We start from the raw sequence: 17,213 nt of genomic DNA, 5'->3' as shown, positions 1-17,213 counted from the left end.
ACAAAGGCCTCATCCGGGAAAACGATCGTTCGGTTTCCCCAGCCCTTCCATCGGAATCAGGGATTTTCCTCTTGTAAAACCGGCCACAAAACACAACTTAGAAAGTGCCCCAAACCACTCGGCCAGACCAGCCAGCAAGCACAACCCCTCTCGGCTTTCTAAGAACGCCTGCCTGCCGTATAATGAAAACCACAAACGCCCAGCTTCCCCACGCACGCGTGCTCCAGTTGGACGGGAAGGCACTTCCTCCCGCCTTAGCTCCCCTCCCCCTTGCGACGGCGACAGCACCTCCCAGCAGCGGCCCTACCGCCTGGAAAAACCAGCCCTCGGTTTGCACCGGCCCCCGAGTCAGGGGGTTGCCAACTTTGGCTCGAAAACTGTTAAAGTGAATAATCCAAGGTCATTCAAAAAAAAAAACACCCAAGAACAAAAAAGGTGACACTTACTTGAATCAATGTCTTCTCGAGGCTTTTGAAAGGTGCAGCAGGCATAAAATTTAATATTGATTGTTGGGGCACATTGCCTTCCCCCTTCCAGAGTCATTTCAGAATGACCAATAATTTGTTTTGGTCCGCGCGGGGCACGGCTGGCGGGCACACAGGAGTCCCCGGCCCTCTTCGCGGAAGCTCGGCTGGCTTTTTTTCTGGCCACTTCTCTCAGTTGCCTCTCCCCTCCTTAAATTTCTTGGTTCCTGCCGTCCCCCTCTGCTTGCTCCTCTTAGCTCCTGTTCTAATTTCAACTGTCACTTCCCCCGCTCTCCCGAGTGCTCTGAGCTCCTGTTCTAATTTTCCATGTCTTCTCCCAGTGCTGCCATCCTTTCTGTCTCTCTGACCCTCTCCTCGCCTTCTCTTTCTCTCTGACTCTTACTCCTCAATGTCCCTTCGGAGGCCCTGCCTCAGGTTTCCGCTTCTGTCTTCTGCAGACTGTTTAACACAGCCCAGAATAGGATGTCCGATCTGCTCTGCCTAAGTCCCAGATTCACAAAAATAAAAGCGGATATTGTGTTTCCCACGTTCTCCGAAACCCACCTTTGAATCTCCTCTCCCCTCAATATTTCCTCCCGCACCCTTGCCTTCCAGATTCTCCTTGCTGTTGGAATCCTCTAAGAAAATCTCTTTTTATATTCCTGGGTTGACGGGAGCAAAATGCAGGGAATTGATGTGAGAACTGTCGATCGCAATGTAATTCTGGTCCGATTTCACTTTCTAAAGAAGTGTCGATGGATTTCCAGCGAGTATCCAGGTAAGTGAGAGGCAAAGATCTGCTGGGGGACCCCATCATTCATTCCAACTAATGGGTAAGGGAATTAAGGTCGTGTCTTGTCAGTGACGTTTCTCAGGGGTTTTTCTGTCCTCTCAGTTGGAGAGAGTAACAATTGCAGTCTCGTTAATTACCTACGGGGGAGCTTCGCCTTAGGCGCAAACTTCCTCACCAAGTGTGGGTGTTGGCAAACAATCTGGGTGGAATTTTGAACACTCTGGTCTGGACTGGAATGGAAGAAATGTTCAACAAACGTGGCGTTGGGCTATGGAAAGGAATTCACAGTTGCCTTGAATGTCTAGGCTCCTCGAGACGGAGATGGTAGGGGACTCGAACTCCCGTGTTTGTTCGTAAGGGCAAAGCGCTCCTCCTACAAAAATTTCCCAGCTTTGGGGATCTGAATGGTTCCACACTAGAGAAGGCATCCGTGCCCGTATTAAAGGTTACAGAGACGGACGTTAGGACACATTTTGATTTCCGGGTTATTGTCTGTGGGCGACGGCATCTTTCAGACTTTCATAGAACTTCCCATCACCGCTTGGCAAATGAAAATAACACAGTCAACCACCTGGCTGTTTCCAGGAGACTGTTTTCATCTCACGTAGTTGGCCACTCCTTTTGGCATCGGCCTCCTGATGTGAAACATAACATTTTACATTTGTTGGAAATCTATTCATACCTAGAGAAGGAGAATGTTTGTGTCGAACAAGTCGGTTTAAAACGGTGCATACCACATCTTATTCTTTCTAGCGGTGGTTGACGTTGATGAGCTTTCTGGAACTAATTTTCAGGGGCTTTCAGAAGCTGCAAATGACACAATTTTCTTGGCTCCGTATTATTGTTACTATCTTTACAGACGGTAAAGGAAAGTTTGGGGTTATGACATTCAACCCACAGTGACTTAGTAAACTTTCTGAGTGTCCACTTTGTACCCGGCACTGTGATGAGGGGTACAGGGGTCATAAAGATGAATAAGCCCAAGTTCCTTCTCTGGGGGTGCTTCCTGCTAAAGGTCATGTCAAGGGTCAACCAAAAAGCCTTAGCCTCATCTGAAAATCTTAATCCCAAATACTCTTCTTCGCACAATAGCCCTAGAGTTAAACCGCTCCAGGGCATCTGACTTCTAAGGAAAAAAAAAAAAAAGAAAGAAAGAAAGAAATGACCATAAAACACACGAAGAAAAGGCTATACATATGTTACATCTTTCACCGGCTACTTACAAAATTGACAGAATATATACAAACTGCTCTAATAACAGGGGTGGAGAAGAAAAGATGAAATGCACATTTAGCCCCATGTAAGTTTCTGATTCTTCCCCTGCTTTTAATTAAGTTATTTTCCTTTTCCAACCATCTCCAGGCTTTTTTTTTTTTTTTCCATGAGAATGGGCAGAAAAACAAAAACAGGGGGGAGGGGGCAGACCCATCGCTCTGTTGAGAAACAGGAAGTTATGTGAAACCTTGTTTGCCCTTTCTGCTCTGAAGAAGTTTGCCCAAGAGCTGTAACCCTGCACTCTGCTATGTAAACCCACCTACAGAAATGGCAGAGGTCAGCGTGGGAAAGAAGGGGCGCCGTGGGCCCAGAGCGACAACAAAAGTTAGTCCTTCCAGGGAAGCATCGCAAGACGAAAAGTAAAAACCATTGAGACTGTGGCGTCGTTCAGAGCCGCTTTTCTTCTTCCGCTTGGCTTTCTTACTCTCCCCCCTCCCCTCCCCCCACCCCACCCCTGGCTTTTGTGTTAAATTCCAAATCATTATGAATCCATTAAATATGCTGATCTCTTCAAACATAGTCTAGGGACCTCGACTGACTCAACACTAAAACAATCTTCTGTTTTGCTGCCTTGAATGCTTCAGTTTCTGTTGTCGCTTCGGTTGTCTGTGATGATGCGCATTAAGGAGGAAATCCTCTCGAGAAGAGGAATGTTCCAGCTGCCCTTTGCCATAATCGTGGGGTTTCACCGCGATGCCATAGGGGCCTCGGGGTCGCTGAAGAAGGCCATGGGGCCGGACTCCAGCAGGGTCTCTTTTCTGTGCCATAAATTGGGGTTAAACTTATTGTGTGTTTGAAGAAAGGGCTCTGGCTAAAACCAAATTTTGAAAACGATCGATAGAGGAAATCTTTGCTGCTGTGCCCTGAAATATCCAGATAATTGAAGACTTTGTTGTTTGTTGTTGTTGTTGTTTTGCTTCTCCTCTCCATTTCGTTGACCCTGCCGCCTTTCATTGTGTGTATTTGGTCGCAAGATGGAAATGTCTATAGAGCTTCAATGGTTCCAGATGTGTGGCAACAGAAAATTCTGATTTGGGGCCCAAATGACCCTATGGCCTTTCCAAAATTTCTGTTTGTGCTGTTCAGGTTAGCATCAACCGCACTGGGGCCCAAGAGAAGGGTCCTTATGGGGATGCATTCGTGTTTTCGGGCAACCGAGATCTTCATCGGGCCAAAATGTAATTTTCTACTCCCAAGGATTGGCTTGGAGCCCTGGATTTCACACCCAAGTATGGAGCAGGATCTCCTGGAGGGCTGATGAACATGGCCTGCTGGTCTTCAAGCCCCTCGTTCCCAGGAATTGGGAACGGAATTGGGTCTGACTCAGCAGACCCAGGAAAGCCTGAGAATGTGCATTTTCAACACTCATCCCATTGATGGTAGGGGTTGGAGTTGAAGGAGGAGGATAGGAATCTGTTCCCGGCTGGTCCCTTGTGTGCTCTCTTCTCTTTCAGATGAGCACGTGTAGCCCGCAGCACGAGAAATACGAGTGTATGAAATCTCTTTCAATTCACTGTCCCGTGGTGCTGTTCCTCCACCGCCCCTGTGCTGTTCCTCCAAGGTGCTGTGCTGTGGAGTCCGGAGGAAAAGGTGGGAGGCTGGTCGAGATCACGCGCCTTCTGCGTGATGGAGACAATCACGTCCACCTCAACTCTGGGGTCTCGAAAACGCGAGATTGCGGGTGCCGGTCGGTAGGGTTCTGGTGACAGCTCTCTTCCTGGTTTGCAGGCAGACAGCAGTCTTCTTGATCTGCCCTCACAGGGCATTCGTTCAGGGTCTGTTGCGTTTTCAGCCCCGTGAGGGGCACGGCCGGCAGGCTGTCTCACGGACTACGGGAAGAGTAGCAGACTGACGTCAGTATGTCTGTCTCCACAATGATGACGCGGTTTGTGTCAATGTCCTGTGACTCAAGTAGCCTTGCTCAGCCTTGGTGTTACCATCTGACGCTATATTCCGTGCACTGCCTTTTCCATGAGATTGTTGTGACATTATGTGAGGCTTCCGGGGTTAGAGAATGATGGCCTGAAGGAGTGGTTCTCTACGCGTGTTCTCTGCCCAAGTGGCCTCAACCCGATCCGGCATCGTCAGTCGGTCGGGGAGCCTGACTTCGAGCACCACCGACTCAGAGTAACCTTCCTCAAACTTTCCCCAGTGAACTTGCTACGTAGACCAGTTATCAGGGCTTTCCCCATAAAATTTCAATTCAGAAAACTGGAATAAAACCTGGAAATCAGAAAAAAAAATCCTGAGAATCACTATTCTTGTTTCCTTTAAAAAATTCTTTTGGGGCACCTGGGTGGCTCAGTTGTTTAAGCATCCGCCTCTTGATTTCGGCTCGGGTCACGATCTCACGGTTCGTGGGTTTGAGCCCCGAGTCGGGTTCGTTGCTGACAAGCGGAACCTGCTTGGGATTCTCTCTCTCCTGCCCCTCCCTTGCTCGCATGCACGCTCTTTCTCTCTCTCAAAATAAATAAATAAACATGTTAAAAAACGTTTTCAGGAGCGTTCCAGATGAAACTTGATTTGTGCGCGGTTTTCTTTGCCTATAGCATCAATTTGGTACGTATTTGCAGGTTGCTTGCTGAGGTAGGTGACCAGCGGCCGATCTCCATAGGCCTAAATATCTGATTTAAGGCCAAGAAAGAAAGACACGTTGCCTGAATCAGTTTAGCTACTGGGGGTTTGAAGGACAGGCAGAAGTTTTCTGGGTGTGGCAGGTGGGTAAGGAGGTCATGCAGTCAGAGAAGAGAGGTGTGAAAATCAGGCCTGAGGGCTGCAAGCTTCAGAAACAAGAATCGGTTTGAAAAGGTTCTAGATGTTCTATCTCCACCCTTACTCTCTGGTGTCATGATTATCTGCTCAACAGTTTCCCCACATGGTTTTGAGTTTCTTTTCGAGGGTGGGGAGTAAGTCTTAGCCTCTTACCTCAGTATGTGGTGCTCTCTTACAGGCTCGTGAGTGAATAAGCAGTGGGTAAGGGGGCAAGGGGACAGGCACGATGGAAGGACTTAGTTTGGTGCCAGATTCTAGAAGATTCTAGAAGACTTCGAATGCCATGATAAACAGTTTCTACCTAAAAGTGTTGTGACTCTTAAAAAATGAGTTGAATGGAGGAAATGCTCTCACCCAATTTGTGTTGTAAAGTCCACTTTGCTGAAGACAGAGCAGGTAGACTGAGTAGAGGTCAAAGCCAGAGGATCTCATAGGAGGCCAATGCAATGGTCCTTGAAAAGAGATGATCTAGACTAGAATGAGGGCTTCTTCATGACAACAGAGAGGCCCGGGGAAGATGGCCGAAGTTGACGGGGCAAGACTCAGCCTCTATTCAGAGGTGGGGCCGAAAGGGGCAGTTAATGGCAACTTCAGCTTACAGTTCACATTGGGGAGGGGTGGGATTTGTGGTTGATTAGAAACTGAAGCACGAATAGTGTGGTGAAAGCCAATGACTTTTGTTTTCAACTGAAGTGACCATGGAGCATCTGGGTCCATTGGAAACATAGGTTAGCAGCTCAAGAAAATGGTAGCCACGAGACCGTTAGCATTTCAGCGTTGATGCTCTGGGGCACCTGGGTGGGTCAGTGGGATAAGCGTGCACCTCGTGGTTTGGCTCAGGTCACGATCTCATGGTTTTGTGGGTGCGAGCCCCACGTTGGGCTCTGCTTGGGATTCTCTCTCCTCTCTCCCTGTCCCTCCCTTACTTGTGCTGTCTCTGCCTGTCTCAAAATAAGTAAATAAACTTAAAAAAAAAAATAACGGTTGCTGCTCCACGTGTGAATGAGTTCCTCTAACTTCTGTTTCTTTTCGTTAGCTTGCCTTTATCTACCTTCCCCCCCTCCCATCCGTATGTAAGGGCTACTAGGAGAGTAGATGGGCAGATGAGAAGGTTGATAAAGGAAACCAAGAACATTGTGGAAGCCAACACCTGTACTATGTTCTTTGGATGATTTGCCTATTCCTGTTTTCAACCTTATTGACTCTCTACTCTTTCCTATACGGATGAAACTTGCCTTTCTTGTGGTGTCATAAACAGAAAATTTTGAAAAAAGAATCTCACAGAATATAAATTGACGGCTCTCTGGGCGATTGTAGTCATTCCTTCTTTCTTTCGGCAGGTGGTAGGCATTTGGGTATCACATGCCAGACAAGGGGTTTGACCCTGGATCCTGCAATGAACAGCACAGCCCCCGTACTTACAGACTTAACATTCTTGTCGAGGAGACTTTGGTCAGCCCGGTACACATGTTTAGAAGTTCTCTGCAATATCACTAATATATTTCCTGCTGTCATTCACAAATCCATTTAATACAAAAGAGAGTCTGATGCACGATGGAGGGTATTTTATTACGTGTAATCAGTCTTTTCCCTCGGATGTTGATGGAGGGATTTCCATTCTTTCCACTTCAGTCAAGATGAATCTCATCTATTTATCACAGGATTTACAGAAAGACCTGTGAACAATTTGTGTGACAGCTTCAGAAGGAGATATTCACTCTTGCTTTCTTGGTCTCCTAAAGTCACAGCATTGGGCCAGGCTTGGAAATAGAAGCAATCATGCTACTTTAACCAAACTTACATTTATCTCTGGGCAAATGCACTTTTTATCCTTCCAATCGTCATGTTAACCATCTGCGGAAAGGCATATATTTCAGGTTCCAGAAGTCTGACGAATCGACCAGAACATAATTAAACTTAACCAAATCTCTTTTCTCTCCTCTGGAATGTTCAGCATGCTGCATCATAAGGCCAGGGCTGGGAGAGTGCATTGTGAGTAGCTGTGAGTGTAGCCTGAATCCAGTGGATTTTGAAGGCATTGTAGACCAGCGTGGGGTTAACTGTAAGTTCTGTCACCTACTAACTGTGTAGCCGTGGAGGCTGATTAACTTCTCTGGGTTTAATGTCTTTCTCCATAGCACGATTACTGCAGGATCAAATCTCAGAGAGTTGTTGCAAAGGCGAAATGAGATGGCATGTATAGATTTGGAGATATTTGGGGCATCTTCCCATTTCACAAGTCACAGTCTTCTCTGAGCAGTGCTGCTAAATGACACGGATGAGCCTGGAGAGGCTGTATGTGTGGCATAAGGTCCTGTCTCCCTGCCCCCTGTTGACTGGGGGAGTGTGCCTAAACCATGTGGATCAAAAAACTAAACCATGTTGATCAGATTGTCTCTTCTCATGTTTGGTGCTTGTGGTTGAGATACACAGAGACTGGGAGTCGGTGAACTGAGTTATAGCAACCTTAGAGCCTGGAAGGTCAAGGAATTCCTGCTCCCTGGATAGGTGGGCTCCCGCGTTTTTCTCTTCCTGGATATCGCTTCTCCCTTGACTTATGTGAGATCTTCTCCTGGTAGATCTCTTCTTCAGCTGGAGTTGGATCCTGATGAGGGGATTGACTAAGAGTTGGACCCCTTGGCACCTTTTGAAAAACCGTCTCCTCCTTCAACGCCCTTCTAGTCTGTTAGGAGATCCCTTAGACATCACTGTTTTCCAAATATCTTTTTTTCCCCCCCCAAGCCCTTCATTTTAGTGACTGTCTGTCACGTGAACTCAACTGTCTCAAGATGGCCTTCTTTGTCCATTTCTATTCCAGCCTTCCTTCAAATCATTCTCCAGACAAAGCCAGAGGGAGGGAGATTCTTCCAAAAGTAGACTGTATAAACTGGACCATGCAACCTCTCTGCTGAAATCCTTTCCGTGGCCTCCTGATGACCTTGGAGTGACATCTCCACTCCATCGTCACCTCCAGGGTCCCCCTGCTCGAAGCCTGTCCGCCATTCCGGCTCTCCCTTCCACTCCTCTTGAGACCGTGGCCTCTGCTCCGTGGTGCCTTCCTCGTCTCGGTTTCTCAAAAGTCCTAGATCTTTCCTGTCCTGAGGCCTTTTCATGTGTGATTTCTCTTTGGGTGTTCTTTCCCTCCAGAGGGCTCTCAGTCAATCCCTTCGTCTCCTAATCTTAGTTATTTTCCACAAAACCTCCTCTGACCCCCACATCTGAAGTGGATCCCCGGATAAGCCATGTCCTTTGTAACTCTGATGGAAAAGAAGCCGGAGGCATCCATAGTCATCAGGTGTGTTTGCACGGCTGTTTATTTAATTCTCTTCTCTCCCGCCAGGCTCTACGTCACCTGAAGACAGGGCATATGTAGGCTTCCCTCTCCTCTATCCCCAGGGATGTAGGGTGTTCATTCAGGACACCTAGACCGCTGGCGTGGCATCGCGAAGGTTAACATGAGGAGCGGGCAGTTCTGCCTAAACCCGGGGCAGGCAAGGCGAGCGGGCATCACTCCGCCCATCAATTAACTGGGAGTCAAAGGATCACGGCCATAAGGCACCCCGACGCGCCCAGTGAAAATTCCACCTCTCTCTCTAACGGCAGGATTGTCCTAGGCAAGCAACGCAAAAGGATAGAAATAAACCAAGGTCGATGAAAACGCTGTTACATTCAGAGGGGATACTTTCCATCCGTTTTCAAATTAAAGTCTCATGCAAGCGGCAGAAAAATACACTACAAATTCTTTAGCTTGATTGTTTCAACTTTTAACAGTGAAGTCAATATGTGCCTCCAACTAACTGCTGGGGATTGCTGTGTGATTGCCAGGTTGTTTTATGTATGTGAAGCAACAAAACAATATAAGGTGACAAACAAAAGACGGAGAAATATATAAAAGGGAAAAAAAAAAGTTGGCTGCGTGCTACCTCGGGCTTTAAAACTCTTCTTATACACTTCACCGCGAAGTCTATTAAAGCAAAATATAGTGGAAATACAATATACTGCAATGAATGTCTTCAAACTAGCAATTTAGCGCAAAAGCTGAGGGCAGTTCTTATGCACCGACTTTTAATACCGCGACGATTTGTGGTCTCACAAAGTTCCTGCCTTAGGCAGAAGTTGTGCTGAGTTCTAATAGGCCTAGTTTGTCGGCTGTCAGAATAATGGAGAATTTGGTAGCGGAGGGGCTGGATGCTGTAAACAGTGGAGATAATTAGAAGGTCTGCTGGCAGGATCGTGAAGCTGGTTTATATTCGGTCGCAGGGGAAAGTGTTTGCTAGGAAACTAGCGGGTGACATCGCAGTCTGGGTCCCGGCAGGTTTATTTGGGGGAAAATTCTGTGGGTCACTGGACAGGCTAGTTTTCTTTGTTGATTATAATGCTACCGCTATTACTTATAATATGAAGTCAATAATAATGGTTATATATATAGTACATTAACTTGATATAATTAAGTCGATAATAACGCTATTATTGAACACCTACTATGTGCTTGGCCCTGCTCAGCCAGTTCTTCTGTATCTCCATTCCTTTTTTTTTTTTAATTTTTTTTTAACGTTTTATTTATTTTTGAGACAGTGAGAGACAGAGCATGAACAAGGGAGGGTCAGAGAGAGGGAGACACAGAATCCAAAGCAGGCTTCAGGCTCTGAGCCGTCGGCACAGAGCCCGACGCAGGGCTCGAACTCACAGACTGCGAGATCATGACCTGAGCCGAAGTCGGCTGCTTAACCGACTGAGCCACCCAGGCGCCCCTGTATCTCCATTCTTTAGAGAAGGAAATCAAGGCTTAATAAGGGTAGTAGCTTTCTTTAATGTGAGACACAAGCACGGAGTGGCGTTTGCAATCACGCAGACACCGTGTTATTCACACTATCCCGGGCCGTCTTCTTGTGGGGGCAGGGTTAATATTGCCGATCACCGTGTTTTAAGCGTCTAGTTTAAATTCGCCATGGGGCGCCTGGGTGGCGCAGTCGGTTAAGCGTCCGACTTCAGCCAGGTCACGATCTCGCGGTCCCCGAGTTCGAGCCCCGCGTCAGGCTCTGGGCTGATGGCTCAGAGCCTGGAGCCTGTTTCTGATTCTGTGTCTCCCTCTCTCTCTGCCCCTCCCCCGTTCATGCTCTGTCTCTCTCTGTCCCAAAAATAAATAAACGTTGAAAAAAAAAATTAAAAAAAAATTCGCCATAACCGTGGAGGCTGTTGGCTTCACAGACAGAGGCTGGCACTCAGAGCGAGGTCTCCCATGACTCATTATCCATCATCATTCAAGGGATGAAGATTGCCAGGGATTTATTTTATTTTATTTTATGTAAGTGACTATGGAATCTAGACCATCCTTTTTACATAAAGCTATTTTTTACTCCTCGGGGCCAAGTTTATATCCTGCCTGGGAGGACCGAGTGGCCACATCATTGCAGGCTTCACGTGTCACCACCCCCGCCCCCGCGCCCCCCCCCACCCCATCCTGCCTCCACATGGTCACCTTCCCAGGTGACTCACGTGGAAGGTAAGAAAACCCAAAGGTGATTCCCCATCAGGTGTGGGAACATGAGTGATGATTCTGCGGTCACTGAGGTGTTGACTTTAACTCTGCTTGTACATTTAAGCACACAAGAGAGTCCCCTGCCCGATCAGGGACAGGGACCAGGGACCACGGCATTCTCTGCCTTCGGGAGCTCAATTACACACTTGGACTGATTCCGTTTCTCTTCGAGGATAAATAGTAATTAGCATTTTTCAGCACATTGTGGAATGTCCGCATTCTCCCTCCCGAAAGTTGTAACAGAACTGGGGAACTGACACGCAACGAGCAACGGAAGTTGTCATGGGCATAGAGACCACAGAGCCCCGAGATTACTCAGCCTGGAAAGGGGGAAGCTGAGAGAGGGCATTATTGTAAGTGTATCAAATACTGAAGGGGGTGACGAAGGACTCGTTTACCAAACACTGGATCATGCAAACAAGAAGGCTTCATCAAGAGACCTTCCTACAGTGCTCCCTTCTGAGCAAAATCAGCTTTCCTCCCCCTTCCTTTGCATTCATACGCCCAAGAATCTGTTTCTTGGTTGCACTTGGTATCTTATTCAGTTATTTGGGAGAAGTATCAGGTGTGGGGCAAGGGGCACTAGGGAGGGATAAGATGGTGTGGATTCTAGCCCTGGCTCTGCTGTTGTTTCCATTGTTTCTTCCATTGTACCTCAGTTTGCTCATCTACAAAATGGGAATGCTAAGCCTTACTAAAAAAAAAAAAAAAAAAAATTGCATAAAGATCTCAGAGGTCTTGATGAAGGCCAGATGGGAGAAGGCATATAAATGTGCTTCGTGGTCTGTAAATGGGACACCTCTGTGCCCCTCGCCACATGATTTAGACCCACTTTTTTACCCGAGTTGTTGTTGGAACAAAGCAGCCCGACAGCTTGACAACTTGTTTGCTGTGGCTTGTCAGTCCGTCCCTGAGCTTCTCCAGGTCTCCGTCCCTCTAGCCTTCCGGGTCAGAGCTTCCCCGATGCTATGTGCGGGCCATGCCTGAATTACTCAGAAGGACCCATGAAGAAACTGTTGAACGATGGAGTACAAGAGCCAGAAGAAAATGACGCTGTGCGCTGTACTTGGGTGAAAACTTCGGAGACCCGTTCCGAGTGCCCGAAACAGATCGGACCCTGGTGCCCACAGCAGTGACTGACCCAAGCACGTTCCCTTGTGTGCTCTTCTGCCCTGGCTGCTCTCTGAGGCGTCTGTAAGCCCTGCCTCAGGCTCTGCTTTCTGGAGGGCTCCAAAGTGAGCCACACCCCATCGCCAACGATATTATCCAGATCAAGAATGATCGTAAAACCGTGGAGCTCATCTGGGGACCATAAAGGTCAAGTGAGATTCAGAATCCGCCTTGGAAATTCTGGGGGGTCCGGCTGTTGTTCTCGAGCAGCAAGGAAAATTCTTACCCATCTTGGACTCACATTCTTGTGATGGAGACACTGTCTAGAAGCCCTTAGCTCTAACACGCTTCCGTAGAACTGATTTTTTCCAAATCCACTGGCCAAGCAGCCATCAACTGTCACCTGGACAAGAGGCAGAGTCTCCTAACCTGTTGCTAGCATTTATCTTCCATCTCTCCAGCTATAATTACTGGCCAGCAGATAGAACAATCCTTAAAAATTCCAAGTGAATCACGTTGCTCCCTTATATAATGTCCTTCCGGCTGTTCGTTGCTTTCAGAATGCAATCCAATCTTCTTGTCACAAATGCCAATTCCCTTGGAATCTGCCACCTGCCTACCTCGTCAGCCTGGCCCCTTTCACGATCCCCAGCACCCCCCCCCCTTCCGCCCTCCCCCCCACTGACGCCGCGCAAGCCTCCCTTCAGCAACTTGTCCTCTTTGCTGCGTCAGGCCCTTTGCTCCCGTCATTTCCTCTGATGGGGCCCTTTTCTTCCATTGATTCCTGTGACTCGTTCCTTTCTGGCCCCTCGTCAAATGTCACGTCTGCAAGGAAATATTCCCTGACTGTTCTTTTTACGGAGGATTTCCCCCCTCTTTCCAACTGCCATCGCTTATCACACCCTATTGCGGGGGTCAGCAAATGTTTCACTAAAAAATAGTGAAGCGGGGGACGCCTGGGTGGCTCAGGCCATTAAGCATCCCACTCTTGATTTCGGTTCAGATCATGATCTCACAGCTCATGAGATCGAGCCCCGTGTGGGGGCTTTTGGCGGCAGTGCGAAGCGTGTGTGGGATTCTCTTTCTCTGCCCCTCTCCGGCTCACCTGCGTGAGTGTGCGGGCTGCACGTGCTCTCTCTCTCTCTCTCTCTCTCTCTCTCTCTCTCTCAAAAAAAATAAATAAACATTAAAAAAAATAACGAAGCAGATAGTGAACATTGCAAATTCTGTGGGCCATAAGGTAGCTGGTGCAACCATTTAACTGCTTTTTTATGGTTACAGCAGCCGTAGACAAAACATAAATGATTGGGAGGGGGTGTGTTCCAATAAAACTTTATTTACAAAAACAGGCATTGAGAGTGCCAGACGTGGCCCTGAGGGCCATAGTTTGCTGATCCCCGTACCTCTTGAGGGTTGTTGATGTCATTTATTCCAGTTTAAAAATAACCCTGTGCTCATTAACCTGTTTGTTGTTTGTCCTCTGCAGCTGACTGTATATTGGATGAGGAAGGAATCATGTGCCTTTATCACTGTGATCTCAGTGCCTAGAAGGGTTGCGGACAAGGTAGACGCTAAATACATATTTGTAAATAGACAAACGATGAAATGGATCTCTCTTGTTGTATCTCAACCCCGCATCTTATGTACTTACAATTTCCTTCACGGCACTGTTCCTAATTTTCGATTGCTTAATTTATCTGTTTTCGCAAGCTCTGAGCACATAAACTAGGTGCGTCTTATTTAATTCAATGATATGTCTGTCAGTCCCTAGTATAGTGCTTGGCACATAAACCTTCAAATAAGCGGGAAGACTAAACGAATGCATCAATGTAGATTATTTCCATGGACAAAAGGAAGCGCTGACCTCCAATTCTGATAAATGCTCGTTTAAGAAACTACATCCATGTTAACGTGAATGCGTGAATGAATGAAATGAGTCTACTGGTTCTCCGTGGCTATAATGAAACATTTCTAAACATTTCTCCAAATTAATCAATCTAAGGATAACTAGCAGAAAACAAGAAAACTAGTTTATTTCCCATGGTCTGGATAAGCCTCCTTAAGCACTTGTGGGTTTGGTAACCGGACACATTTTCAGGCTGTCTCCTTAGGTAGCGCTCAGTATGACATTTGAAGACCTTCCCCCCTTGCTTTGTAGGTCTCTCCTTATCTGCTGCTGAGAAATGATTTTGTTGACTCGTGGCCATAACCACGTTTCTGTCTCCCTGGGAAAGCTTAAAACCGAATTCAAGGAACGCAAAGCTGGAAAAAGACGTAATGCATCACAATCCAGATGAAAAACTAATAACCCGTGAATAGCGTGACGATGACATCTCCCAATTTGCATGGGGCAAGCATTGTTTTTGCCATTTATTTTATTTATTTATTTTTTTCCACGGAGTCATTATTAGTAGCGTGTCTTTTTCTTCTCAGAAGGGCTGATTTGGACAATGAATTATCTTGTCACTGGAAACGTAAGGAAAAATGTTACCTTTCTTTCCTGAGGACAAGCTGGCCATGCTCTAGAGGAAGTCCTTCCTACCCTAATTTTCCCGCAGCCCATGTGGAGAGGCGGGTGTAAACTCCTATTGTCCAGTGGGTTAGGAATTATGGAGACTGAGGCCAAGGGCAGTGGTTAGAACATTGACTCTCTGCTGGGCTTTACATCCTGGCTCAGAAATTCCTTGTCCGTATTGTCCTTAGCCTCTCGGTACCGCACCGTTGCCTCAGTTTCCTCACCTGAAAATGGGGGTAATTATAGTCCCAATCTCCTAGGGCTCAATAATTCTAAGATATCTTACTACATGCCTACGTGTGTTTCTTAATGCTCTCGAGAGGATTTTCAGTCTTTAGATGAAAACTATTTCCAAAAGACTTGAGAAGCGTTGACCATCATGTGGGATTTTGTATAATAATATCTTTATTGCAAATCTGATTGGCATGTTTGCCTTAAATGTCATGAAAAGGTTTCCACTGCCTTAACATTTGCCTGATTGTGTGATGTCCCCAAATATTTTGTAATTTTTGTACCTCTCTGAACCTAGGGCACAATAAAATAAATTAAATTAATTAGGGCTGATAATTATTCTAGCGAACCCTCATCTTGCATAATGCATCAATTCAACACTGCTTTGTTGCAAAAAAAAAAAAATCCAGTTTGACTGACACATAAGAGTAAAGTAATATAAGGTTCATTTCTATTTAATAGCATCTGATTGTATTCTCTTGATAAGTCAGATAATTAAGTAATTCCTCTGTAATTATTAGTATTAATTTTATATATCCTTTCTGGTTACCAGAATTATTATTCCTTCTGTAAGAGTGGCAATTATTGTTAATTTAATTCCATATTCTACATTGACTCCTGGTAAATGATTCTGAATCTTAAAACTATTGTGTTTGTTTAGGCCCTAAAAACATGCACTCATATAACTTTTCCATTTCTTAGCTCATTTAATTTGTGATTTAGTTAGGTAGTTTTACAAAGTTAATTTGGTCATCTCTGAAATCTAGACATTGTTGTTATTTGCTCTGTAATATACAATTCATGAACAACAATTATTTTTTCATTGTTCTAGAATCGTTTGTTTGTTACTTTTGTGAGGGTTATCGGGATTTTTCTTCTTATTTATTTTTACTTTTATTTTTTTTCAGGTTTGTTTATTTACTTGGAGAGAAGAAGAGAGAAAGCACCAATACAAGCAGGGGAGGGACAGAGAGAGAGGGAGAATTCTCCAGCAGGCTCTTATCTGTCAGTGCAGAGCCGGATGTGGGGCTTGATCTCACGAACCGCGAGATCCTGACCTGAGCCGAAATCAAGTTGGATGCTTAACCCATGGAGCCACCCAGCCAGCCCAGCTTATCAAGATTCTTAGGAAATACCTCGCATGATACTTTCGCTTTACAAATATGAGACCCGAGGAGGTTTTGTGACCAGCCCAGGCTCATCACCCAGCCCAATGTCCGTCTTCTTTTACTTTTCTGCTTTTCTCTTGACTTAAAAATGCTACTCTGCTTTGGCAAACCTCACTCATTGTCTTCAGCCTTATTAGCTTCGTCCTTCAGACCACACATGGTCAGTCCTCCGCTGTAAGACATGGGGGGGTCCTCAGATAAAGGAGGAAGGGGTAGGTTCTAGAAGGTAGGGCTAGACACGCTCGTGGTGTTGATTTGAATTTGGGGCAGCTCCTGAAGGTTCTTAGGTAGGTGAGTGGTGGGCGTGGGTAGGAGGTGACAGGAAGGGGCATGAGGATCTGTAATGGTGGACCGCTTTGTGCTCTGGAGAGAGGGAGAGGGAGAGTGAATTGATTCCTCCAGAAATGACCTGCGATCAACAGTCAGGAATCCAGAGTGAGAACCACAGGCGAGCAGGTGACTTAGTCTTTCCCAAACAGACTCTGTCCAGTTGCGGCCATGCTCCGTCCACCTCCACTCTGAAAGGTCTGTCAAAGTGGACTTTTCCTCTCTAGTCTCGCTGCTACGTTCCCAGTCACTCCCCCACCATCGCTGTGCTAGGCTCGCCTGACATTTCCACACCGGGGTCCCTGTCTTGGCCTCTTGCTCGGGTCCACCCTGCCCACCACCTCTCCTCCCCCCTGTTTCTTTCCCCGCTCCCTCTTTCCCTTCTCTGCCCAGAGGAAGTCTGCTTATGGGCTCATTCCACATGCCACTGGCGCTCGGATTCCTCCCTCTCTTCTTCCAAGCAGAATGAGATGTCCCTGCTTTGGTTTGCCCATTTCCCTGTGTGTACGGCTCCAGAATAAGGTGATGGTTACACTGGGGTGAGTCATTTATGTGTGAGTCTGATTTAGCACTGGACATCCAGTGCCTACCACCAGACTGAAGACCTAGCAACTTCTCAATAAATAGTTTCGAATGAATCTTTCGGTTTTTGGCACCCCAGTTCAGGGAAAAGCAAAGATATGGAAACGAAAAGACAGTGGTGTAGAGACCGCAGAAGGCATTCAGCTTGAAGACAAGTGGTCCGGGTGGCCAGAAGTCGTCTCCTTTAGAGAGTCTTTCGGAGACTCAGGCTCCTCCCGTGGGGCGTTGTCAGGTTGAAACTTGGGTCACAACCCTTCTGCGTTCCAGCTGGTAGGAAGAGAATGAAAGCACGAGGGAGGCAATGACTCAAGGCCATGGTGAGGAAATGGCCCACATTGCTGCTTCTCAGATTCATTTTGCTCTGAGTCGGTCACATGACTATATTGCAATGCAAAGATGGTGAGGAAGTGCCGTGTATCCAAATGTCCGAGCAATA

Source organism: Herpailurus yagouaroundi, unplaced genomic scaffold (assembly GCF_014898765.1).
Source record: "Herpailurus yagouaroundi ecotype Mexico unplaced genomic scaffold, PumYag 185, whole genome shotgun sequence".
Lineage (NCBI taxonomy): Eukaryota > Metazoa > Chordata > Mammalia > Carnivora > Felidae > Herpailurus > Herpailurus yagouaroundi.
This window is presented reverse-complemented; position numbering follows the sequence as displayed.